Here is a 24509-nt window from a genome sequence, read left to right as displayed (position 1 = left end):
CCTGGGGTCCGCAGGACCTGAGCCCGCGCCTGGGAGCTTGGGAGCCTGGGAGACTGGGGCCCTCAGTTCCCGAGCCCGCGCTTGGGAGCCTGGGGTCCGCAGCACAATAGACCGCGCCTGGGAGCCTGGGAGCCTGGGAGTCTGGGGTCCGCAGCACCCGAGCCCGCGCCTGGGAGCCTGGGGTCCGCAGCACACGAGCCCGCGCCTGGGAGCCTGGGAGCCTGGGAGCCTGGGGCCCTCAGCTCCCGAGCCCGCGCTTGGGAGCCTGCGGTCCGCAGCACACGAGCCCGCGCCTGGGAGCCTGGGAGCCTGGGAGTCTGGGGTCTGCAGCACCCGAGCCCGCGCCTGGGAGCCTGGGGTCCGCAGCACACGAGCCCGCGCCTGGGAGCCTGGGAGCCTGGGAGCCTAGGAGCCTGGGAGGCTGGGGGCCTGGGGTCCGCAGCACCCGAGCCCGCGCCTGGGAGCCTGGGAGCCTGGGAGCCTGGGGGCCTGGGGTCCGCAGCACCCTATACCGCGCCTGGGAGCCTGGGAGCCTGGGAGCCTGGGAGTCTGGGGTCCGCAGCACAATAGACCGCGCCTGGGAGCCTGGGAGCCTGGGAGTCTGGGGTCCGCAGCACCCGAGCCCGCGCCTGGGAGCCTGGGGTCCGCAGCACACGAGCCCGCGCCTGGGAGCCTGGGAGCCTGGGAGCCTGGGGCCCTCAGCTCCCGAGCCCGCGCTTGGGAGCCTGCGGTCCGCAGCACACGAGCCCGCGCCTGGGAGCCTGGGAGCCTGGGAGTCTGGGGTCTGCAGCACCCGAGCCCGCGCCTGGGAGCCTGGGGTCCGCAGCACACGAGCCCGCGCCTGGGAGCCTGGGAGCCTGGGAGCCTAGGAGCCTGGGAGGCTGGGGGCCTGGGGTCCGCAGCACCCGAGCCCGCGCCTGGGAGCCTGGGAGCCTGGGAGCCTGGGGGCCTGGGGTCCGCAGCACCCTATCCCGCGCCTGGGAGCCTGGGAGCCTGGGAGCCTGGGAGTCTGGGGTCCGCAGCACAATAGACCGCGCCTGGGAGCCTGGGAGCCTGGGAGGCTGGGGGACTGGGGTCCGCAGCACCCTAGGCCGCGCCTGGGAGCCTGGGAGCCTGGGGTCCGCAGCACCCTAGCAGCGCCTGGGAGCCTGGCAGCATGGGAGCTTGGGAGCCTGGGGTCCGCAGGACCTGAGCCCGCGCCTAGGAGCCTGGGAGCCTGGGAGCCTGGGGCTCTCAGCTCCCAAGGCCGCGCTTGGGAGCCTGGGGTCCGCAGCACACGAGCCCGCGCCTGGCAGCCTGGGAGCCTGGGAGCCTGGGAGCCTGGGAGCCTGGGGTCCGCAGCACCCTAGCAGCGCCTGGGAGCCTGGGAGCCTGGGAGCCTGGGAGTCTGGGGTCCGCAGCACCATAGACCGCGCCTGGGAGCCTCGGAGCCTGGGAGGCTGGGGGCCTGGGGTCCGCAGCACCCTAGCCCGCGCCTGGAAGCCTGGGAGCCTAGGGTCCGCAGCACCCTAGCAGCGCCTGGGAGCCTGGGAGCCTGGGAGCTTGGGAGCCTGGGGTCCGCAGGACCTGAACCCGCGCCTGGGAGCCTGGGAGCCTGAGGCCCTCAGCTCCCGAGCCCGCGCTTGGGAGCCTGGGGTCCGCAGCACACGAGCCCGCACCTGGGAGGCTGGGAGCCTGGGGACCTGGGGTCCGCAGCACCCTATCCCGCGCCTGGGAGCCTGGGAGCCTGGGAGGCTGGGGGCTTGGGGCCCTCAGCTCCCGAGCCCGCGCTTGGGAGCCTGGGGTCCGCAGCACACGAGCCCGCGCCTGGGAGCCTGGGAGCCTGGGAGTCTGGGGTCCGCAGCACCATAGACCAGGCCTGGGAGCCTGGGAGCCTGGGAGGCTTGGGGCCTGGGGTCCGCAGCACCCTAGCCCGCGCCTGGGAGCCTGGGGTCCGCAGCACCCTAGCAGCGCCTGGGAGCCTGGGATCCTGGGAGCCTGGGAGTCTGGGGTCCGCAGCACCATAGACCGCGCCTGGGAGCCTGGGAGCGTGGGAGGCTCGGGGCCTGGGGCCCTCATCTCCCGAGCCCGCGCTTGGGAGCCTGGGGTCCGCAGCACACGAGCCCGCACCTGGGAGCCTGGGAGCCTGGGGACCTGGGGTCCGCAGCACCCTATCCCGCGCCTGGGAGCCTGGGAGACTGGGAGGCTGGGGGCCTGGGCCCCTCATCTCCCGAGTACGCGCTTGGGAGCCTGGGGTCCGCAGCACACGAGCCCGCGCCTGGGAGCCTTGGAGCCTGGGAGTCTGGGGTCCGCAGCACCATAGACCGCGCCTGGGAGCCTGGGAGCCTGGGAGGCTTGGGGCCTGGGGTCCGCAGCACCCTAGCCCGCGCCTGGGAGCCTGGGAGCCTGGGGTCCGCAGCACCCTAGCAGCGCCTGGGAGCTTGGGAGCCTGGGAGCCTGGGAGGCTGGGGGCCTGGGGCCCTCAGGTCCTGAGCCCGCGCTTGGGAGCCTGGGGTCCGCAGCACACGAGCCCGAGCCTGGGAGCCTGGGAGCCTGGGAGCCTGGGAAGCTGGGGGCCTGGGGTCCGCAGCACCCTAGCCCGCGCCTGGGAGCCTGGGAGCCTGGGAGCCTGGCGTCCGCAGCACCCGAGCACGCGCCTGGGAGCCTAGGAGCCTGGGAGCCTGGGAGTCTGGGGTCCGCAGCACCATAGACCGCGCCTGGGAGCCTGGGAGCCTGGGAGGCTGGGGGCCTGGGGTCCGCAGCACCCTAGCTGGCGCCTGGGAGCCTGGGAGCCTGTGGTCCGCAGCACCCTAGCCCGCGCCAGGGAGCCTGGGAGCCTGGGATCCTGGGGCCGCAGCTCCGGAATCCGCGCCTGGTTGCCTTTGAACCTGGGGGAGGCAGCTCCCGGGCCTGCACTCGAAGCCAGGGAGATGCAGCTCACGAGCCAGCGCCTGGGAGCCTGGGGTGCGCAGCACACGAGCCCGCGCCTGGGAGCCTGTGAAGCCCAGCCCCCGATCCCGCGCCTGGTAGCCTGTGAGCCTTGGGATCCCAGCTCACGTGCACGCGCCTGGGAGCCTGGGGTGCTCAGCACACGAGCACGCGCCTGGGAGCCTGTGAGCCTGCGTGCACAATCTCCCGAGAACGCACCTGTTAGCCTATGAGCCTTGGGGTCCCAGCTCACGAGCACGCGCTTGGGAGCCTGGGGCACGCATCTCCCGAGCAAACGCACGGGAGGCCGGATACTGGTTTTGAGCAGCTTTCGATCTTCGCCTGGGAGCCTGGGAGCCTGGTAGCCTGGGATCCTCAGCACACGAGCCCGCGCCTGGGAGCCTGGGAGCATGGGGTCCGCAGCACCCTAGACCACGCCTGGGAGCCTGGGAGTTTGCGAGGCTGGGGGCCTGGGGTCCGCAGCACCCTAGCCCGCGCCTGGGAGCCTGGGAGCCTGGGGTACGCAGCACCCTAGCCCGCGCCTGGGAGCCTGGGAGCCTGGGAGCCTGGGGTCCGCACCACTCTACCCCGCGCCTAGGAGCCTGGGAGCCTGGGAGCCTGGGGCCCTCAGCTGGCGAGCCCGCGCCTGGGAGCCTGGGAGCTTGGGAGCCTGGGGGCCTGGGGTCCGCAGCACCGTATCCCGCGCCTGGGAGCCTGGGAGGATGGGGGCCTGGGGCCCTCAGATCCCGAGCCCGCGCCTGGGAGCCTGGGAGCCTGGGAGCCTGGGGGCCTGGGGTCCGCAGCACCCTATCCCGCGCCTGGGAGCCTGGGAGCCTGGGAGCCTGGGAGTCTGGGGTCCGCAGCACAATAGACCGCGCCTGGGAGCCTGGGAGCCTGGGAGGTTGGTGGCCTGGGGTCCGCAGCACCCTAGCCCGCGCCTGGGAGCCTGGGAGCCTGGGGTCCGCAGCACCCTAGCAGCGCCTGGGAGCCTGGAAGCCTGGGAGCTTGGGAGCCTGCGGTCCGCAGGACCTGAGCCCGCGCCTGGGAGCCTGGGAGCCTGGGAGCCTGGGAGCCTGGGGCCCTCAGCTCCCGAGCCCGCGTTTGGGAGCCTGTGGTCCGCAGCACACGAGCCCGCGCCTGGGAGCCTGGGAGCCTGGGAGCCTGGGAGGCTGCGGGCCTGGGATCCGCAGCACCTTAGCCAGCGCCTGCGAGCCTGGGAGCCTGGGGCCCTCAGCTCCCGAGCCCGCGCCTTGGAGCCTGGGAGCCTGGGAGCCTGGGGTTCGCAGCACCCGAGCCCGCGCCTGGGAGCCTGGGAGCCTGGGAGCCTGGAAGTCTGGGGTCCGCAGCACCATAGACCGCGCCTGGGAGCCTGGGAGGCTGGGGGCCTGGGGTCCGCAGCACCCTACCCCTCGCCTGGGAGCCTGGGAGCCTGGGGTCCACCGCACACTAGCAGCGCCTGGGAGCCTTGGAGCCTGGGAGCCTGGGAGGCTGGGGGCCTGGGGTCCGCAGCACCCTAGACCGCGCCTGGGAGCCTGGGAGCCTGGGGCCCTCAGCCCCCGAGCCCGCGCCTGGGAGCCTGGGAGCCTGGGAGCCTGGGGTCCGCAGCACCCGAGCACGCGCCTGGGAGCCTAGGAGCCTGGGAGCCTGGGAGTCTGGGGTCCGCAGCACCATAGACCGCGCCTGGGAGCCTGGGAGCCTGGGAGGTTGGGGGCCTGGGGTCCGCAGCACCCTAGCTCGCGCCTGGGAGCCTGGGAGCCTGGGGTCCGCAGCACCCTCGCAGCGCCTGGGAGCCTGGGAGCCTGGGAGCCTGGGAGTCTGGGGTCCGCAGCACCATAGACCGCGCCTGGGAGCCTGGGAGCCTGGGGGCCTGGGGTCCGCAGCACCCTAGCTCGCGCCTGGGAGCCTGGGAGCCTGGGGTCCGCAGCACCCTCGCAGCGCCTGGGAGCCTGTGAGCCTGGGAGTCTGGGGTCTGCAGCACCATAGACCGCGCCTGGGAGCCTGGGAGGTTGGGGGCCTGGGGTCCGCAGCACCCTAGCCAGCGCCTGGGAGGCTGTGGTCCGCAGCACCCTAGCATCGCCTGGGAGCCTTGGAGCCTGGGAGCTTGTGAGCCTGGGGTCCGCAGGACCAGAGCCCGCGCCTGGGAGCCTGGGAGCCTGGGAGCCTGGGGCCCTCAGCTCCCGAGCCCGCGCTTGGGAGCCTGTGGTCCGCAGCACATGAGCCCGCACATGGGAGCCTGGGAGCCTGGGAGCCTGGGGTCCGCAGCACTCTATCGCGCGTCTGGGAGCCTGGGAGCCTGGGAGGCTGGGGGCCTGGGGTCCGCAGCACCCTAGCCCGCGCCTGGGAGCCTGGGAGCCTGGGGTGCGCAGCACCCTAGCAGCGCCTGGGAGCCTGGGAGCCTGGGAGCTTGGGAGCCTGGGGTCCGCAGGACCTGAGCCCGCGACTGGGAGCCTGGGAGCCTGGGAGCCTTGGGTCCTCAGCTCCCGAGCCCGCGCCTGGGAGCCTGGGAGGCTGAGGTCCGCAGCACCTGAGCCGGCGCCTGGGAGCCTGGGAGCCTGGGGTCCGCACCACCCTACCCCGCGCCTAGGAGCCTGGGAGCCTGGGAGCCTGGGGCCCTCAGCTCCCGAGCCCGCGCCTGGGAGCCTGGGAGCCTGGGGGCCTGGGGTCCGCAGCACCCTATCCCGCGCCTGGGAGCCTGGGAGGATGGGGGCCTGGGGCCCTCAGCTCCCGAGCCCGCGCCTGGGAACCTGGGAGCCTGGGAGCCTGGGGGCCTGGGGTCCGCAGCACCCTATCCCGCGCCTGGGAGCCTGGGAGCCTGGGAGCCTGGGAGTCTGGGGTCCGCAGCACAATAGACCGCGCATGGGAGCCTGGGAGCCTGGGAGGCTGGGGGCCTGGCGTCCGCAGCACACTAGCCCGCGCCTGGGAGCCTGGGAGCCTGTGGTCCGCAGCACCCTAGCAGCGCCTGGGAGCCTGGGAGCCTGGGAGCTTGGGAGCCTGGGGTCCGCAGGACCTGAGCCCGCGCCTGGGCGCCTGGGAGCCTGGGAGCCTGGGGCCCTCAGCTCCCGAGCCCGCGCTTGGGAGCCTGGGGTCCGCAGCACACGAGCCCGCGCCTGGGAGCCTGGGAGACTGGGAGTCTGGGGTTCGCAGCTCCCGAGCCCGCGCCTGGGAGCCTGGGAGCCTGGGAGCATGGGGTACGCAGCACACTAGCCCGCGCCTGGGAGCCTGGGAGCCTGGGGCCCTCAGCTCCCGAGCCCGCGCTTGCGAGCCTGGGAGCCTGGGAGCCTGGGGTCCTGGGGTCCGCAGCACGCTAGCACGTGCCTGGGAGCCTGGGAGCCTGGGAGACTGGTGTCCGCAGCACCCTAACAGCGCCTGGGAGCCTGGGAGCATGGGAGCTTGGGAGCCTGGGGTGCGCAGGACATGAGCCCGCGCCTGGGAGCCTGGGAGCCTGGCATCCTGGGGCCGCAGCTCCGGAACCCGCGCCTGGTTGCCTTTGAACCTGGGGGAGGCAGCTCCCGGGCCTGCACTCGAAGCCAGGGAAATGCAGCTCACGAGCCAGCGCATGGGAGCCTGGGGTGCGCAGCACAGGAGCCCGCGCCTGGGAGCCTGTGAAGCCCAGCTCCCAATCCCGCGCCTGGAAGCCTGTGAGCCTTGGGGTCCAGGGTCACGTGCACGCGCCTGGGAACCTGGGGTGCGCAGCACACGAGCACGCGCCTGGACGCCTGTGAGCCTGCGGGCACAATCTCCCGAGAACGCACCTGTTAGCCTATGAGCCTTGGGGTCCCAGCTCACGAGTACGCGCTAGGGAGCCTGGGGCACGCATCTCCCGAGCAAACGCACGGGAGGCCGGATACTGGTTTTCAGCAGCTTTCGATCTTCGCCTGGGAGCCTCGGATCCTGGGAGCCTGGGAGCATGGGGTCGGCAGCACCCTAGCAGCGCCTGGGAGCCTGGGAGCCTGGGAGCCTGGGTTCTGGGGTCCACAGCACCCTAGACCACGCCTGGGTGCATGGGAGCTTGGGAGGCTGGGGCCTGGGGTCCGCAGCACCCGAGCCCGCGCATGGGAGCCTGGGACCCTGGAGCCTGGGGTCCGCAGCACCTGAGCCCGCGCCTGGGAGCCTGGGAGCCTGGGACCCTGGGAGCCTGGGAGCCTGGGGTCCGCACCACCCTACCCCGCAACTAGGAGCCTGGGAGCCTGGGAGCCTGGGGCCCTCAGCTCCCGAGCCCGCGCCTGGGAGCTTGGGAGCCTGGGGGCCTGGGGCCCCCAGCTCCCGAGCCCGCGCTTGGGAGCTTGGGGTCCGCAGCACCCTAGCAGCGCCTGGGAGCCTGGGAGCAAGGGAGCTTGGGAGCCTGGGGTCCGCAGCACCCGAGCCCGCGCCTGGGAGCCTGGGAGCCTGGGAGGCTGGGAGCCTGGGGGCCTGGGGCCCCCAGCTCCCGAGCCCGCGCTTGGGAGCCTGGGGTCTGCAGCACACGAACCCGCGCCTGGGAGCCTGGGAGTCTGGGAGCCTGGGAGTCTGTGGTACGAGCACCATAGACACCGCCTGGGAGCCTGGGAGCCTGGGAGGCAGGGGGCCTGGGGTCCACAGCACCCTAACCCGCGCCTGGGAACCTGGGAGCCTGGGGTCCGCAGCACCCTAGCAGCGCCTGGGAGCCTGGGAGCCTGGGAGCTTGGGAGCCTGCGGTCCGCTGGACCTGAGCCCGCGCCTGGGAGCCTGGGAGCCTGGGAGCCTTGGGCCCTCAGCTCCCGAGCCCGCGCTTGGGAGCCTGGGGTCCGTAGCACACGAGACCGCGCCTGGGAGCCTGGGAGCTTGGGAGTCTGGGGACCGCAGCACCCGAGCCCGCGCCTGGGAGCCTGGGGTCCGCAGCACACGAGCCCGCGCCTGGGAGCCTGGGAGCCTAGGAGCCTGGGAGGTTGGGGGCCTGGGGTCCGCAGCACCCCAGCCTGCGCCTGGGAGCCTGGGAGCCTGGGAGCTTGGGGCCCTCAGCTCCCGAGCCCGCGCCTGGGAGCCTGGGAGCCTGGGGGCATGGGGTCCGCAGCACCCTATCCCGCGCCTGGGAGCCTGGGAGCCTGGGGTCCGCAGCACCCTAGCAGCGCCTGGGAGCCTGGGAGCCTGGGAGCTTGGGAGCCTGGGGTACGCAGGACCTGAGCCCGCGCCTAGGAGCCTGGGAGCCTGGGAGCCTGGGGCCCTCAGCTCCCGAGCCCGCGCTTGGGAGCCTGGGGTCCGTAGCACACGAGCCCGCGCCTGGGAGACTGGGAGCCTGGGAGCCTGGGAGGCTGGTGGCCTGGGGTCCGCAGCACCCTAGCCCGCGCCTGGGAGCCTGGGAGCCTGGGGCCCTCAGCTCCCGAGCCCGCGCCTGGGAGCCTGGGAGCCTGGGGTCCGCAGCACGCGAGCCCGCGCCTGGGAGCCTGGGAGCCTGGGAGTCTGGGGTCCGTAGCACTATAGACCGCGCCTGGGAGCCTGGGAGCCTGGGAGGCTGGGGGCATGGGGTCCGCAGCACCCTAGCCCGCGCCTGGGAGCCTGGGGTACGCAGCACCCTAGCAGCGCCTGGGAGCATGGGAGCCTGGGAGCATGGGAGTCTGGGGTCCGCAGCACAATAGACCGCGCCTGGCAGCCTGGGAGCCTGGGAGGCTGGGGGCCTTGGGTCCGCAGCACCCTAGCTCGCGCCTGGGAGCCTGGGAGCCTGGGGTCCGCAGCACCCTAGCAGCGCCTGGGAACCTGGGAGCCTGTGAGCTTGGGAGCCTGGGGTCCACAGGACCTGAGCCCGCGCCTGGGAGCCTGGGAGCCTGGGTGCTTGGGAGCCTGGGGCCCTCAGCTCCCGAGCCCGCGCTTGGGAGCCTGGGGTCCGCAGCACATGAGCCCGCGCCTGGGAGCCTGGGAGCCTGGGGACCTGGCGTCCGCAGCACCCTATCCCGCGCCTGGGAGCCTGGGAGGCTGGGGGCCTGGGGCCCTCAGCTCCCGAGCCCGCGCTTGGGAGCCTGGGGTCCGCAGCACACAAGCCCGCGCCTGGGAGCCTGGGAGCCTGGGAGGCTGGGGACCTGGGGTCCGCCACACCCTAGCCCGCGCCAGGGAGCCTGGGAGCCTGGGAGACTGGTGTCCGCAGCACCCTAACAGCGCCTGGGAGCCTGGGAGCATGGGAGCTTGGGAGCCTGGGGTGCGCAGGACCTGAGCCCGCGCCTGGGAGCCTGGAAGCCTGGGATCCTGGGGCCGCAGCTCCGAAACCCGCGCCTGGTTGCCTTTGAACCTAGGGGAGGCAGCTCCCGGGCCTGCACTCGAACCCAGGGAAATGCAGCTCACGAGCCAGCGCATGGGAGCCTGGGGTGCGCAGCACAGGAGCCCGCGCCTGGGAGCCTGTGAAGCCCAGCTCCCAATCCCGCGCCTGGAAGCCTGTGAGCCTTGGGGTCCAGGCTCACGTGCACGCGCCTGGGAGCCTGGGGTGCGCAGCACACGAGCACGCGCCTGGACGCCTGTGAGCCTGCGGGCACAATCTCCCGAGAACGCACCTGTTAGCCTATGAGCCTTGGGGTCCCAGCTCACGAGTACGCGCTAGGGAGCCTGGGGCACGCATCTCCCGAGCACGGGAGGCCGGATACTGGTTTTCAGCAGCTTTCGATCTTCGCCTGGGAGCCTCGGATCCTGGGAGCCTGGGAGCATGGGGTCGGCAGCACCCTAGCAGCGCCTGGGAGCCTGGGAGCCTGGGAGCCTGGGGTCCTCAGCTCCCGAGCCCGCGCTTGGGAGCCTGGGGTCCACAGCACACGAGCCCGCGCCTGGGAGCCTTGGAGCCTGGGAGTCTGGGGTCCGCATCACCATAGACCGCGCCTGGGAGCCTGGGAGCCTGGGGGCCTGGGGTCCGCACCACCCTACCCCGCGCCTAGGAGCCTGGGAGCCTGGGAGCCTGGGGCCCTCAGCTCCCGAGCCCGCGCCTGGGAGCCTGGGAGCCTGGGAGCCTGGGGGCCTGGGGCCCCCAGCTCCTGAGCCCGCGCTTGGGAGACTGGGGTCCGCAGCACACGAACCCGCGCCTGGGAGCCTGGGAGTCTGGGAGCCTGGGAGTCTGTGGTCCGAGCACCATAGACCCCGCCTGGGAGCCTGGGAGGCTGGGGGCCTGGGGTCCACAGCACCCTAACCCGCGCCTGGGAACCTGGGAGCCTGGGGTCCGCAGCACCCTAGCAGCGCCTGGGAGCCTGGGAGCTTGGGAGCCTGCGGTCCGCTGGACCTGAGCCCGCGCCTGGGAGCCTGGGAGCCTGGGAGCCTGGGAGCCTTGGGCCCTCAGCTCCCGAGCCCGCGCTTGGGAGCCTGGGGTCCGCAGCACCCTAGCAGCGCCTGGGAGCCTGGGAGCCTGGGAGCCTGGGGCCCTCAGCTCCGAGCCCGCGCCTGGGAGCCTGGGAGCCTGGGAGCCTGGGGGCCTGGGGTCCGCAGCACCCTATCCCGCGCCTGGGAGCCTGGGAGCCTGGGGTCTGCAGCACCCTAGCAGCGCCTGGGAGCCTGGGAGACTGGGAGCTTGGGAGCCTGGGGTCCGCAGGACCTGAGCCCGCGCCTAGGAGCCTGGGAGCCTGGGAGCCTGGGGCCCTCAGCTCCCGAGCCCGCGCTTGGGAGCCTGGGGTCCGTAGCACACGAGCCCGCGCCTGGGAGCCTGGGAGCCTGGGAGGCTGGGGGCCTGGGGTCCGCAGCACCCTAGCCCGCGCCTGGGAGCCTGGGAGCCTGGGGCCCTCAGCTCACGAGCCCGCGCCTGGGAGCCTGGGAGCCTGGGGTCCGCAGCACCCGAGCCCGCGCCTGGGAGCCTGGGAGCCTGGGAGTCTGGGGTCCGCAGCACCATAGACCGCGCCTGGGAGCCTGGGAGCCTGGGAGCCTGGGAGCCTGGGAGCCTGGGGTACGCAGCACCCTAGCAGCGCCTGGGAGCATGGGAGCCTGGGAGCCTGGGAGTCTGGGGTCCGCAGCACAATAGACCGCGCCTGGGAGCCTGGGAGCCTGGGGTCCGCAGCACCCTAGCAGCGCCTGGGAACCTGGGAGCCTGTGAGCTTGGGAGCCTGGGGACCGCAGGACCTGAGCCCGCGCCTGGGAGCCTGGGAGCCTGGGTGCTTGGGAGCCTGGGGCCCTCAGCTCCCGAGCCCGCGCTTGGGAGCCTGGGGTCCGCAGCACATGAGCCCGCGCCTGTGAGCCTGGGAGCCTGGGGACCTGGGGTCCGCAGCACCCTATCCCGCGCCTGGGAGCCTGGGAGGCTGGGGGCCTGGGGCCCTCAGCTCCCGAGCCCGCGCTTGGGAGCCTGGGGTCCGCAGCACACGAGCCCGCGCCTGGGAGCCTGGGAGCCTGGGAGGCTGGGGGCCTGGGGTCCGCCACACCCTAGCCCGCGCCAGGGAGCCTGGGAGCGTGGGATCCTGGGGCCGCAGCTCCGGAACCCGCGCCTGGTTGCCTTTGAACCTGGGGGAGGCAGCTCCCGGGCCTGCACTCGAAGCCAGGGAGATGCAGCTCACGAGCCAGCGCCTGGGCGCCTGGGGTGCGCAGCACACGAGCCCGCGCCTGGGAGCCTGTGAAGCCCAGCCCCCGATCCCGCGCCTGGTAGCCTGTGAGCCTTGGCATCCCAGCTCACGTGCACGCGCCTGGGAGCCTGGGGTGCGCAGCACACGAGCACGCGCCTGGGAGCCTGTGAGCCTGCGGGCACAATCTCCCGAGAACGCACCTGTTAGCCTATGAGCCTTGGGGTCCCAGCTCACGAGCACGCGCTTGGGAGCCTGGGGCACACATCTCCCGAGCAAACGCACGGGAGGCCGGATACTGGTTTTGAGCAGCTTTCGATCTTCGCCTGGGAGCCTGGTAGCCTGGGATCCTCAGCACATGAGCCCGCGCCTGGGAGCCTGGGAGCATGGGGTCGGCAGCACTCTAGCAGCGCCTGGGAGCCTGGGAGCCTGGGTTCTGGGGTCCGCAGCACCCTAGACCACGCCTGGGAGCCTGGGAGTTTGGGAGGCTGGGGGCCTGGGGTCCGCAGCACCCTAGCCCGCGCCTGGGCGCCTGGGAGCCTGGGGTACGCAGCACCCTAGCCCGCGCCTGGGAGACTGGGAGCCTGGGAGCCTGGGGTCCGCACCACTCTACCCCGCGCCTAGGAGCCTGGGAGCCTGGGAGCCTGGGGCCCTCAGCTGTCGAGCCCGCGCCTGGGAGCCTGGGAGCCTGGGAGCCTGGGGGCCTGGGGTCCGCAGCACCGTATCCCGCGCATGGGAGCCTGGTAGGATGGGGGCCTGGGGCCCTCAGATCCCGAGCCCGCGCCTGGGAGCCTGGGAGCCTGGGAGCCTGGGGGCCTGGGGTCCGCAGCACCCGAACCCGCGCCTGGGAGCCTGGGAGCCTGGGAGCCTGGGAGGCTGCGGGCCTGGGATCCGCAGCACCTTAGCCTGCGCCTGCGAGCCTGGGAGCCTGGGGCCCTCAGCTCCCGAGCCCGCGCCTTGGAGCCTGGGAGCCTGGGAGCCTGGGAGCCTGGGGTCCGCAGCACCCGAGCCCGCTCCTGGGAGCCTGGGAGCCTGGGAGCCTGGGAGTCTGGGGTCCGCAGCACCATAGACCGCGCCTGGGAGCCTGGGAGGCTGGGGGCCTGGGGTCCGCAGCACCCTAGCCCGCGCCTGGGAGCCTGGGAGCCTGGGGTCCACAGCACCCTAGCAGCGCCTGGGAGACTGGGAGCCTGGGAGCTTGGGAGCCTGGGGTCCGCAGGACCTGAGCCCGCGCATGGGAGCCTGGGAGCCTTGGAGCCTGGGAGCCTGGGGCACTCAGCTCCCGAGCACGCGCTTGGGAGCCTGGGGTCCGCAGCACACGAGCCCGAGCCTGGGAGCCTCGGAGCCTGGGGACCTGGGGTCCGCAGCACCCTATCCCGCGCCTGGGAGCCTGGGAGCCTGGGAAGCTGCGGGCCTGGGGCCCTCAGCTCCCGAGCCCGCGCTTGGGAGCCTGGGGTCCGCAGCACACGAGCCCGCGCCTGGGAGCCTGGGAGCCTGGGAGTCTGGGCTCCGCAGCACCATAGACCGCGCCTGGGATCCTGGGAGCCTGGGAGGCTGGGGGCCTGGGGTCCGCAGCACCCTAGCCCGCGCCTGGGAGCCTGGGAGCCTGGGGTCCGCAGCACCCTAGCAGCGCCTGGGAGAATGGGAGCCTGGGAGCCTGGGAGGCTGGGGGCCTGGGGCCCTCAGCGCCCGAGCCCGCGCTTGGGAGCCTGGGGTCCGCACCACACGAGCCCGCGCCTGGGAGCCTGGGAGCCTGGGAGCCTGGGGTCCGCAGCACCCTAACAGCGCCTGGGAGCCTGGGAGCCTGAGAGTCTGGGGGCCTGGGGCCATCAGTTCCCGAGCCCGCGCTTGGGAGCCTGGGGTCCGCTGCACACGAGCCCGCGCCTGGGAGCCTGGGAGCCTGGGAGGCTGGGGGCCTGGGGTCCGCAGCACCCTAGCCCGCGCCTGGGAGCCTGGCAGCCTGGGATCCTGGGGCCGCAGCTCCGGAACCCGCGCCTGGTTGCCTTTGAACCTGCGGGAGGCAGCTCCCGGGCCTGCACTCGAAGCCAGAGAGATGCAGCTCACAAGCCAGCGCCTGGGAGCCTCGGGTCCGCAGCACTCAAGCCCGCGCCTAGGAGCCAGGGAGCCTGGGTTCTGGGGTCCGCAGCACCCTAGCCCGCGCCTGGGAGCCTGGGAGCCTGGGGTCCGCAGCACCCTAGCAGCGCCTGGGAGCCTGGGAGCCTGGGAGCTTGGGAGCCTGGGGTCCGCAGGACCTGAGCCCGCGCCTGGGAGCCTGGGAGCCTGGGAGCCTGGGGCCCTCAGCTCCCGAGCCCGCGCTTGGGAGCCTGGGGTCCGCAGTACACGAGCCCGCGCCTGGGAGCCTGGGAGCCTGGGAGTCTGGGGTCCGCAGCACCCGAGCCCGCGCCTGGGAGCCTGGGGTCCGCAGCACACGAGCCCGCGCCTGGGAGCCTGGGAGCCTAGGAGCCTGGGAGGCTGGGGGCCTGGGGTCCGCAGCACCCGAGCCCGCGCGTGGGAGCCTGGGAGCCTGGGAGCCTGGGGACCTCAGCTCCCGAGCCCGCGCCTGGGAGCCTGGGAGCCTGGGAGCCTGGGGGCCTGGGGTCCGCAGCACCCTATCCCGCGCCTGGGAGCCTGGGAGCCTGGGAGTCTGGGGTCCGCAGCACAATAGACCGTGCCTGGGAGCCTGGGAGCTTGGGAGGCTGGGAGCCTGGGGTCCGCAGCACCCTAGCCCGCGCCTGGGAGCCTGGGAGCCTGGGAGCTTGGGAGCCTGGGGTCCGCAGGACCTGAGCACGCGCCTAGGAGCCTGGGAGCCTGGGAGCCTGGGGCTCTCAGCTCCCGAGCCCGCGCTTGGGAGCCTGGGGTCCGCAGCACACGAGCCCGCGCCTGGGAGCCTGGTAGCCTGGGAGCCTGGGAGCCTGGGAGCCTGGGAGCCTGGGGTCCGCAGCACCCTAGCAGCGCCTGGGAGCCTGGGAGCCTGGGAGCCTGGGAGTCTGGGGCCCGCAGCACAATAGACCGCGCCTGGGAACCTGGGAGGCTGGGGGCCTGGGGTCCGCATCACCCTAGCCCGCGCCTGGGAGTCTGGGAGCCTGGGGTCCGCAGCACCCTAGCAGCGCCTGGGAGCCTGGGAGCCTGGGAGCTTGGGAGCCTGGGGTCCGCAGGACCTGAGCCCGCGCCTAGGAGCCTGGGAGCCTGGGAGCCTGGGGCCCTCAGCTCCCGAGCCTGCGCTTGGGAGCCTGGGGTCCGCAGCACACGAGCCCGCGCCTGGGAGCCTGGGAGCCTGGGAGCCTGGGAGGCTGGGAGCCTGGGGTCCGCAGCACACAAGCCCGCGCCTGGGAGCCTGGGAGCCTGGGGCCCTCAGCTCCCGAGCCCGCGCCTGGGAGCCTGGGAGCCTGGGAGCCTGGGAGCCTGGGGTCCGCAGCACCCGAGCCCGCGCCTGGGAGCCTGGGAGCCTGGGAGCCTGGGAGTCTGGGGTCCGCAGCACCATAGACCGCGCCTGGGAGCCTGGGAGCCTGGGAGGCTGGGGGCCTGGGGTCCGCAGCACCCTAGCCCGCGCCTGGGAGCCTGGGAGCCTGGGAGCTTGGGAGCCTGGGGTCCGCAGGACCTGAGCCCGCGCATGGGAGCCTGGGAGCCTTGGAGCCTGGGAGCCTGTGGCACTCAGCTCCCGAGCCCGCGCTTGGGAGCCTGGGGTCCGCAGCACAGGAGCCCGAGCCTGGGAGCCTCGGAGCCTGGGGACCTGGGGTCCGCAACACCCTATCCCGCGCCTGGGAGCCAGGGAGCCTGGGAAGCTGCGGGCCTGGGGCCCTCAGCTCCCGAGCCCGCGCTTGGGAGCCTGGGGTCCGCAGCACACGAGCCCGCGCCTGGGAGCCTGGGAGCCTGGGAGTCTGGGGTCCGCAGCACCATAGACCGCGCCTGGGATCCTGGCAGCCTGGGAGGCTGGGGGCCTGGGGTCCGCAGCACACGAGCCCGCGCCTGGGAGCCTGGGAGCCTGGGGTCCGCAGCACCCTAGCAGCGCCTGGGAGAATGGGAGCCTGGGAGCCTGGGAGGCTGGGGGCCTGGGGCCCTCAGCGCCCGAGCCCGCGCTTGGGAGCCTGGGGTCCGCACCACACGAGCCCGCGCCTGGGAGCCTGGGAGCCTGGGAGGCTGGGGGCCTGGGGTCCGCAGCACCCTAGCCCGCGCCTGGGAGCCTGGCAGCCTGGGATCCTGGGGCCGCAGCTCCGGAACCCGCGCCTGGTTGCCTTTGAACCTGGGGGAGGCAGCTCCCGGGCCTGCACTCGAAGCCAGAGAGATGCAGCTCACGAGCCAGCGCCTGGGAGCCTCGGGTCCGCAGCACTCAAGCCCGCGCCTAGGAGCCAGGGAGCCTGGGTTCTGGGGTCCGCAGCACCCTAGCCCGCGCCTGGGAGCCTGGGAGCCTGGGGTCCGCAGCACCCTAGCAGCGCCTGGGAGCCTGGGAGCCTGGGAGCTTGGGAGCCTGGGGTCCGCAGGACCTGAGCCCGCGCCTGGGAGCCTGGGAGCCTGGGAGCCTGGGGCCCTCAGCTCCCGAGCCCGCGCTTGGGAGCCTGGGGTCCGCAGTACACGAGCCCGCGCCTGGGAGCCTGGGAGCCTGGGAGTCTGGGGTCCGCAGCACCCGAGCCCGCGCCTGGGAGCCTGGGAGCCTGGGAGCCTGGGGGCCTGGGGTCCGCAGCACCCTAGCCCGCGCCTGGGAGCCTGGGAGCCTGGGAGCCTGGGAGCCTGGGGCCCTCACCTCCCGAGCCCGCGCTTGGGAGCCTGGGAGCCTGGGAGCCTGGGAGGCTGGGGGCCTGGGGTCCGCAGCACCCGAGCCCGCGCCTGGGAGCCTGGGAGCCTGGGAGTCGGGGGTCCGCAGCACCATAGACCGCGCCTGGGATCCTGGGAGCCTGGGAGGCTGGGGGCCTGGGGTCCGCAGCACCCTAGCCCGCGCCTGGGAGCCTGGGAGCCTGGGGTCCGCAGCACCCTAGCAGCGCCTGGGAGCCTGGGAGCCTGGGAGCCTGGGAGGCTGGGGGCCTGGGGCCCTCAGCTCCCGAGCCCGCGCTTGAGAGCTTGGGGTCCGCTGCACACGAGCCCGTTCCTGGGAGCCTGGGAGCCTGGGAGGCTGGGGGCCTGGGGCCCTCAGCTCCCGAGCCCGCGCTTGGGAGCTTGGGGTCCGCAGCACACGAGCCCACGCCTGGGAACCTGGGAGCCTGGGAGGCTGGGGGCCTGGGGTCCGCAGCACCCTAGCAGCGCATGGGAGCCTGGGAGCCTGGGAGCCTGGTAGTCTGGGGTCCGCAGCACCATAGAACGCGCCTGGGAGCCTGGGAGCCTGGGAGGCTGGGGGCCTGGGGTCCGCAGCACCCTAGCAGCGCCTGGGAGCCTGGGAGCCTGGGAGCCTGGGAGTCTGGGAGCCTGGGGTCCGCAGCACCCTAGCAGCGCCTGGGAGCCTGGGAGCCTGGGATCCTGGGAGGCTGGGGGCCTGGGGCCATCAGCTCCCGAGCCCGCGCTTGGGAGCCTGGGTTCCGCTGCACACGAGCCCGTTCCTGGGAGCCTTGGATCCTGGGAGGCTGGGGGCCTGGGGTCCGCAGCATCCTAGCCCGCGCCTGGGAGCCTGGGAGCCTGGGGCCCTCAGCTCCCTAGCCCGCGCCTGGGAGCCTGGGTGCCTGGGAGCCTGGGAGCCTGGGGTCCGCATCACCCGAGCCCGCGCCTGGGAGCCTGGGAGCCTGGGGTCCGCAGGACCTGAGCCAGCGCCTGGTTCCCATTGAACCTGGGGGAGGTAGCTCCCAGGCCTGCACTCGAAGCCAGGGAGATGCAGCTCAGGACCCCGCGTCTGGGAGCCTGAGGTCCCCAGCACCCAAGCCCCCGCCTAGGAGCCTGGGAGCCTGGGAGACTGGGGTGTGGGGTCCTCAGCACCTGAGCCGTCGCCTGGGAGCCTGGGAGCCTGGGAGCATGGGGTCCGCGCCACCCTACACCGCGCCTAGGAGACTGGGAGCCTGGGAGCCTGGGGCCCTAAGCTCCCGAGCCCGCGCCTGGGAGTCTGGGAGCCTGGGAGCCTGGTGGCTTGGGGTCCGCAGCACCCTATCCCGCGCCTGGGAGCCTGGGAGCCTGGGAGGCTGGGGGCCTGGGGCCCTCAGCTCCCGAGCCCGCGCTCGGGAGCCTGGGGTCCGCAGCACACGAGCCCGCGCCTGGGAGCCTCGGAGCCTGGGAGGCTGGGGGCCTGGGGTCCGCAGCACCCTAGCCCGCGCCTGGGAGCCAGGGAGCCTGGGATCCTGGCGCCGCAGCTCCGGAACCCGCGCCTGGTTGCCTTTGAACCTGGGGGAGGCTGCTCCCAGGCCTGCACTCGAAGCCAGGGAGATGCAGCTCACGAGCCCGCGCCTGGGAGCCTGTGATGCCCAGCCCCCGAGCCCGCGCCTGGGATCCTGGGAGCCTGGGAGCATGGGGTCGGCAGCACCCTAGCAGCGCCTGGGAGCCTGGGAGCCTGGGTTCTGGGGTCCGCAGCACCCTAGACCGCGCCTGGGAGCCTGGGAGCCTGGGAGCCTGGGGTACCCAGCACCCTAGCCCGCGCCTGGGAGCCTGGGAGCCTGGGAGCCTGGTGTCCGCAGCACCTGAGCCCGCGCCTAGGAGCCTGGGAGCCAGGGAGCCTGGGGTCCGCACCACCCTACCCCGCGCCTAGGAGCCTGGGAGCCTGGGAGCCTGGGGCCCTCAGCTCCCGAGCCCGCGCCTGGGAGCCTGGGAGCCTAGGAGCCTGGGGGCCTGGGGGCCTGTGGCCCCCAGCTCCCGAGCCCGCGCTTGGGAGCCTGGGGTCCGCAGCACACGAGCCCGCGCCTGGGAGCCTGGGAGTCTGGGAGCCTGGGAGTCTGTGGTCCGCAGCACCATAGACCGCGCCTGGGAGCCTGGGAGCCTGGGAGGCTGGGGGCCTGGGTTCCACAGCACCCTAGCCCGCGCCTGGGAGCCTGGGAGCCTGGGGTCCGCAGCACCCTAGCAGCGCCTGGGAGCCTGGGAGCCTGGGAGCTTGGGAGCCTGGGGTCCGCAGGACCTGAGCGCGCGCCTGGGAGCCTGGGAGCCTGGGAGCCTGGGAGCCTGGGGCCCTCAGTTCCCGAGCACGTGCTTGGGAGCCTGGGGTCCGCAGCTAACGAGCCCGCGCCTGGGAGCCTGGGAGGCTGGGGGCCTGGGGTCCGCAGCACATTAGCCCGCGCCTGGGAGCCTGGGAGCCTGGGGCCCTCAGCTACCGAGCCCGCGCCTGGGAGCCTGGGAGCCTGGGAGCCTGGGGTACACAGCACCCGAGCACGCGCCTGGGAGCCTGGGAGCCTGGGAGCCTGGGAGTCTGGGGTCCGCAGCACCATAGACCGCGCCTGGGAGCCTGGGAGCCTGGGAGGCTGGGGGCCTGGGGTCCGCAGCACCCTAGCCCGCGCCTGGGAGATTGGGAGCCTGGGGTCCGCAGCACCCTAGCAGCGACTGGGAGTCCGGGAGCCTGGGAGCCTGGGAGTCTGGGGTCCGCAGCACCATAGACCGCGCCTGGGAGCCTCGGAGCCTTGGAGGCTGGGGGCCTGGGGTCCGCAGCACCCTAGCCCGCGCCTGGAAGCCTGGGAGCCTGGGGTCCGCAGCACCCTAGCAGCGCCTGGGAGCCTGGGAGCTTGGGAGCCTGGGGTCCGCAGGACCTGAACCCGCGCCTGGGAGCCTGGGAGCCTGGGAGCCTGAGGCCCTCAGCTCCCGAGCCCGCGCTTGGGAGCCTGGGGTCCGCAGCACACGAGCCCGCACCTTGGAGCCTGGGAGCCTGGGGACCTGGGGTCCGCAGCACCCTATCCCGCGCCTGGGAGCCTGGGAGCCTGGGAGGCTGGGGGCCTAGGGCCCTCAGCTCCCGAGCGCGCGCTTGGGAGCCTGGGGTCCGCAGCACACGAGCCCGCGCCTGGGAGCCTGGGAGCCTGGGAGGCTGGGGGCCTGGGGTCCGCAGCACCCTAGCAGCGCCTGGGAGCCTGGGAGCCTGGGAGTCTGGGGTCCGCAGCACCATAGAACGCGCCTGGGAGCCTGGGAGCCTGGGAGGCTGGGGGCCTGGGGTCCGCAGCACCCTAGCAGTGCCTGGGAGCCTGGGAGCCTGGGGGCCTGGGAACCTGGGAGGCTGGGGGCCTGGGGCCATCAGCTCCCGAGCCCGCGCTTGGGAGCCTGGGGTCCGCTGCACACGAGCCCGCGCCTGGGAGCCTGGGAGCCTGGGAAGCTGGGGGCCTGGGGTCCGCAGGACCCTAGCCCGCGCCTGGGAGCCTGGGGCCCTCAGCTCCCTAGCCCGCGCCTGGCAGCCTGGGTGCCTGGGAGCCTGGGAGCCTGGGGTCCGCATCACCCGAGCCCGCGCCTGGGAGCCTGTGAGCCTGGGGTCCGCAGGACCTGAGCCAGCGCCTGGTTGCCATTGAACCTGGGGGAGGTAGCTCCCGGGCCTGCACTCGAGGCCAGGGAGATGCAGCTCAGGACCCCGCGCCTGGGATCCTGAGGTCCCCAGCACCCAAGCCCGCGCCTAGGAGCCTGGGAGCCTGGGAGACTGGGGTCTGGGGTCCTCAGCACCCTAGACCACGCCTGTGAGCCTGGGAGCCTGGGAGCCTGGGGTCCGCAGCACCTGAGCCGGCGCCTGGGAGCCTGGGAGCCTGGGAGCATGGGGTCCGCGCCAACCTACCCCGCGACTAGGAGACTGGGAGCCTGGGAGCCTGGGGCCCTCAGCTCCCGAGCCCGCGCCTGGGAGCCTGGGAGCCTGGGAGGCTGGGGGCCTGGGGCCCTCAGCTCCCGAGCCCGCGCTCGGGAGCCTGGGGTCCGCAGCACACGAGCCCGCGCCTGGGAGCCTGGGAGCCTGGGAGGCTGGAGGCCTGGGGTCCGCAGCACCCTAGCCCGCGCCTGGAGCCCGGGAGACTGGGATCCTGGGGCCGCAGCTCCGGAACCCACGCCTGGTTGCCTTTGAACCTGGGGGAGGCAGCTCCCGGGCCTGCACTCGAAGCCAGGGAGATGCAGCTCACGAGCCAGCGCCTGGGAGCCTGGGGTGCGCAGCACACGAGCACGCGCCTGGGAGCCTGTGAAGTCCAGCCCCCGAGCCCGCGCCTGGGTTCCTGGGAGCCTGGGAGCATGGGGTCGGCAGCACCCTAGCAGCGCCTGGGAGCCTGGGAGCCTGGGTTCTGGGGTCCGCAGCACCCTAGACAACGCCTGGGAGCCTCGGAGCTTGGGAGGCTGGGGTCTGGGGTCCGCAGCACCCTAGCCCGCGCCTGGGAGCCTGGGAGCCTGGGAGCCTGGGGTACGCAGCACCCTAGCCCGCGCCTGGGAGCCTGGGAGCCAGGGAGCCTGGGGTCCGCACCACCCTACCCCGCGCCTAGGAGCCTGGGAGCCTGGCAGCCTGTGGCCCTCAGCTCCCGAGCCCGCGCCTGGGAGCCTGGGAGCCTAGGAGCCTGGGGGCCTGGGGGCCTGGGGCCCCCAGCTCCCGAGCCCGCGCTTGGGAGCCTGGGGTCCGCAGCACACGAGCCCGCGCCTGGGAGCCTGGGAGTCTGGGAGGCTGGGGGCCTGGGTTCCACAGCACCCTATCCCGCGCCTGGGAGCCTGGGAGCCTGGGGTCCGCACCACCCTAGCAGCGCCTGGGAGCCTGGGAGCCTGGGAGCTTGGGAGCCTGGGGTCCGAAGGACCTGAGCACGCGCCTGGGAGCCTGGGAGCCTGGGAGCCTGGGAGCCTGGGGCCCTCAGCTCCCGAGCACGCGCTTGGGAGCCTGGGGTCCGCAGCTATCGAGCCCGCGCCTGGGAGCCTTGGAGGCTGGGGGCCTGGGGTCCGCAGCACATTAGCCCGCGCCTGGGAGCCTGGGAGCCTGGGGCCCTCAGCTCCCGAGCCCGCGCCTGGGAGCCTGGGAGCCTGGGAGCCTGGGGTACACAGCACCCGAGCACGCGCCTGGGAGCCTGGGAGCCTGGGAGCCTGGGAGTCTGGGGTCCGCAGCACCATAGACTGCGCCTGGGAGCCTGGGAGCCTGGGAGGCTGGGGGCCTGGGGTCCGCAGCACCCGAGCCCGCGCCTGGGAGCCTGGGAGCCTGGGGTCCGCAGCACCCTAGCAGCGACTGGGAGTCTGGGAGCCTGGGAGCCTGGGAGTCTGGGGTCCGCAGCACCATAGACCGCGCATGGGAGCCTCGGAGCCTGGGAGGCTGGGGGCCTTGGGTCCGCAGCACCCTAGCCCGCGCCTGGAAGCCTGGGAGCCTGGGGTCCGCAGCACCCTAGCAGCGCCTGGGAGCCTGGGAGCCTGGGAGCTTGGGAGCCTGGGGTCCGCAGGACCTGAACCCGCGCCTGGGAGCCTGGGAGCCTGAGGCCCTCATCTCCCGAGCCCGCGCTTGGGAGCCTGGGGTCCGCAGCACACGAGCCCGCACCTGGGAGCCTGGGAGCCTGGGGACCTGGGGTCCGCAGCACCCTATCCCGCGTCTGGTAGCCTGGGAGCCTGGGAGGCTGGGGGCCTGGGGTCCTCAGCTCCCGAGCCCGCGCTTGGGAGCCTGGGGTCCGCAGCACCCTAGCAGCGCCTGGGAGCCTGGGAGCCTGGGAGCTTGGGAGCCTGGGGTCCGCAGGACCTGAGCCCGCGCATGGGAGCCTGGGAGCCTGGGAGCCTGGGAGCCTGGGGCCCTCAGCTCCCGAGCCCGCGCTTGGGAGCCTGGGGTCCGCAGCACACGAGCCCGCACCTGGGAGCCTGGGAGCCTGGGGACCTGGGGTCCGCAGCACCCTATCCCGCGCCTGGGAGCCTGGGAGCCTGGGAGGCTGGGGGCCTGGGGCCCTCAGCTCCCGAGACCGCGCTTGGGAGCCTGGGGTCCGCAGCACACGAGCCCGCGCCTGGGAGCCTGGGAGCCTGGGAGTCTGGGGTCCGCAGCACCATAGACCTCGCCTGGGAGCCTGGGAGACTGGGAGGCTTGGGGCCTGGGGTCCGCAGCACCCTAGCCCGCGCCTGGGAGCCTGGGAGCCTGGGGTCCGCAGCACCCTAGCAGCGCCTGGGAGCTTGGGAGCCTGGGAGCCTGGGAGGCTGGGGGCCTGGGGCCCTCAGCTCCCGAGCCCGCGCTTGGGAGCCTGGTGTCCGCAGCACACGAGTCCCCGCCTGGGATCCTGGGAGCCTGGGAGCCTGGGGTCCGCAGCACCGTAGACCGCGCCTGGGAGCCTGGGAGCCTGGGAGGCTGGGGGCCTGGGGCCCTCATCTCCCAAGGCCGCGCTTGGGAGCCTGGGGTCCGCAGCACATGAGCCCGCACCTGGGAGCCTGTGAGCCTGGGGACCTGGGGTCCGCAGCACCCTATCCCGCGCCTGGGAGCCTGGGAGCCTGGGAGCCTGGGGGCCTGGGCCCCTCAGCTCCCGAGCCCGCGCTTGGGAGCCTGGGGTCCGCAGCACACGAGCCCGCGCCTGGGAGCCTTGGAGCCTGGGAGTCTGGGGTGCGCAGCACCATAGACCGCGCCTGGGAGCCTGGGAGCCTGGGAGGCTTGGGGCCTGGGTTCCGCAGCACCCTAGCCCGCGCCTGGGAGACTGGGAGCCTGGGGTCCGCAGCACCCTAGCAGCGCCTGGGAGCTTGGGAGACTGGGAGCCTGGGACCTGGGGGCCTGGGGCCCTCAGCTCCTGAGCCCGCGCTTGGGAGCCTGGTGTCCGAAGCACACGAGCCCGCGCCTGGGAGCCTGGGAGCCTGGGAGCCTGGGGGCCTGGGGTCCGCAGCACCCTAGCCCGCGCCTGGGAGCCTGGGAGCCTGGGAGCCTGGGGTCCGCAGCACCCTAGCAGCGCCTGGGAGCCTGGGAGCCTGGGAGCTTGTGAGCCTGGGGTCCGCAGGACCTGAGCCCGCGCCTGGGAGCCTGGGAGCCTGGGAGCCTGGGGCCCTCAGCTCCCGAGCCCGCGCTTGGGAGCCTGGGGTCCGCAGCATACGAGCCCGCACCTGGGAGCCTGGGAGCCTGGGAGCCTGGGGTCCGCAGCACTCTATCCCGCGCCTGGGAGCCTGGGAGCCTGGAATGCTGGGGGCCTGGGGTCCGCAGCACCCTAGCCCGCGCCTGGGAGCCTGGGGGCCTGGGGTGCGCAGCACCCTAGCAGCGCCTGGGAGCCTGGGAGCCTGGGAGCTTGGGAGCCTGGGGTCCGCAGGACCTGAGCCCGCGCCTGGGAGCCTGGGAGCCTTGGGCCCTCAGCTCCCGAGCCCGCGCCTGGGAGCCTGGGAGCCTGAGGTCCGCAGCACCTGAGACGGCGCCTGGGAGCCTGGGAGCCTGGGGTCCGCACCACCCTACCCCGCGCCTAGGAGCCTGGGAGCCTGGGAGCCTGGGACCCTCAGCACCCGAGCCCGCGCCTGGGAGCCTGGGAGCCTGGGGGCCTGGGGTCCGCAGCACCCTATCCCGCGCCTGGGAGTCTGGGAGCCTGGGAGGCTGGGGGCCTGGGGCTCTCAGCTCCCGAGCCCGCGCCTGGGAACCTGGTAGCCTGGGAGCCTGGGAGCCTGGGGTCCGCAGCACCCTAGCAGCGCCTGGGAGCCTGGGAGCCTGGGAGCTTGGGAGCCTGGGGTCCGCAGGACCTGAGCCCGCGCCTAGGAGCCTGGGAGGCTGGGGGCCTGGGGCTCTCAGCTCCCGAGCCCGCGCCTGGGAACCTGGGAGCCTGGGAGCCTGGGAGCCTGGGGTCCGCAGCACCCTAGCAGCGCCTGGGAGCCTGGGAGCCTGGGAGCTTGGGAGCCTGGGGTCCGCAGGACCTGAGCCCGCGCCTAGGAGCCTGGGAGCCTGGGAGCCTGGGGCCCTCAGCTCCCGAGCCCGCGCTTGGGAGCCTGGGGTCCGCAGCACACGAGCCCGCGCCTGGGAGCCTGGGAGCATGGGAGCCTGGGAGGCTGGGGGCCTGGGGTCCGCAGCACCCTAGCCCGCGCCTGGGAGCCTGGGAGCCTGGGGCCCTCAGCTCCCGAGCCCGCGCCTGGGAGCCTGGGAGTCTGGGAGCCTGGGGTCCGCAGCACCCGAGCCCGCGCCTGGGAGCCTGGGAGCCTGCGGGCACAATCTCCCGAGAACGCACCTGTTAGCCTATGAGCCTTGGGGTCCCAGCTCACGAGCACGCGCTTGGGAGCCTGGGGCACGCATCTCCCGAGCAAACGCACGGGAGGCCGTATACTGGTTTTGAGCAGCTTTCGATCTTCGCCTGGGAGCCTGGGAGCCTGGTAGCCTGGGATCCTCAGCACACGAGCCCG

Source organism: Muntiacus reevesi, chromosome 14 (assembly GCF_963930625.1).
Source record: "Muntiacus reevesi chromosome 14, mMunRee1.1, whole genome shotgun sequence".
Taxonomy (NCBI): Eukaryota; Metazoa; Chordata; class Mammalia; order Artiodactyla; family Cervidae; genus Muntiacus; species Muntiacus reevesi.
This window is presented reverse-complemented; position numbering follows the sequence as displayed.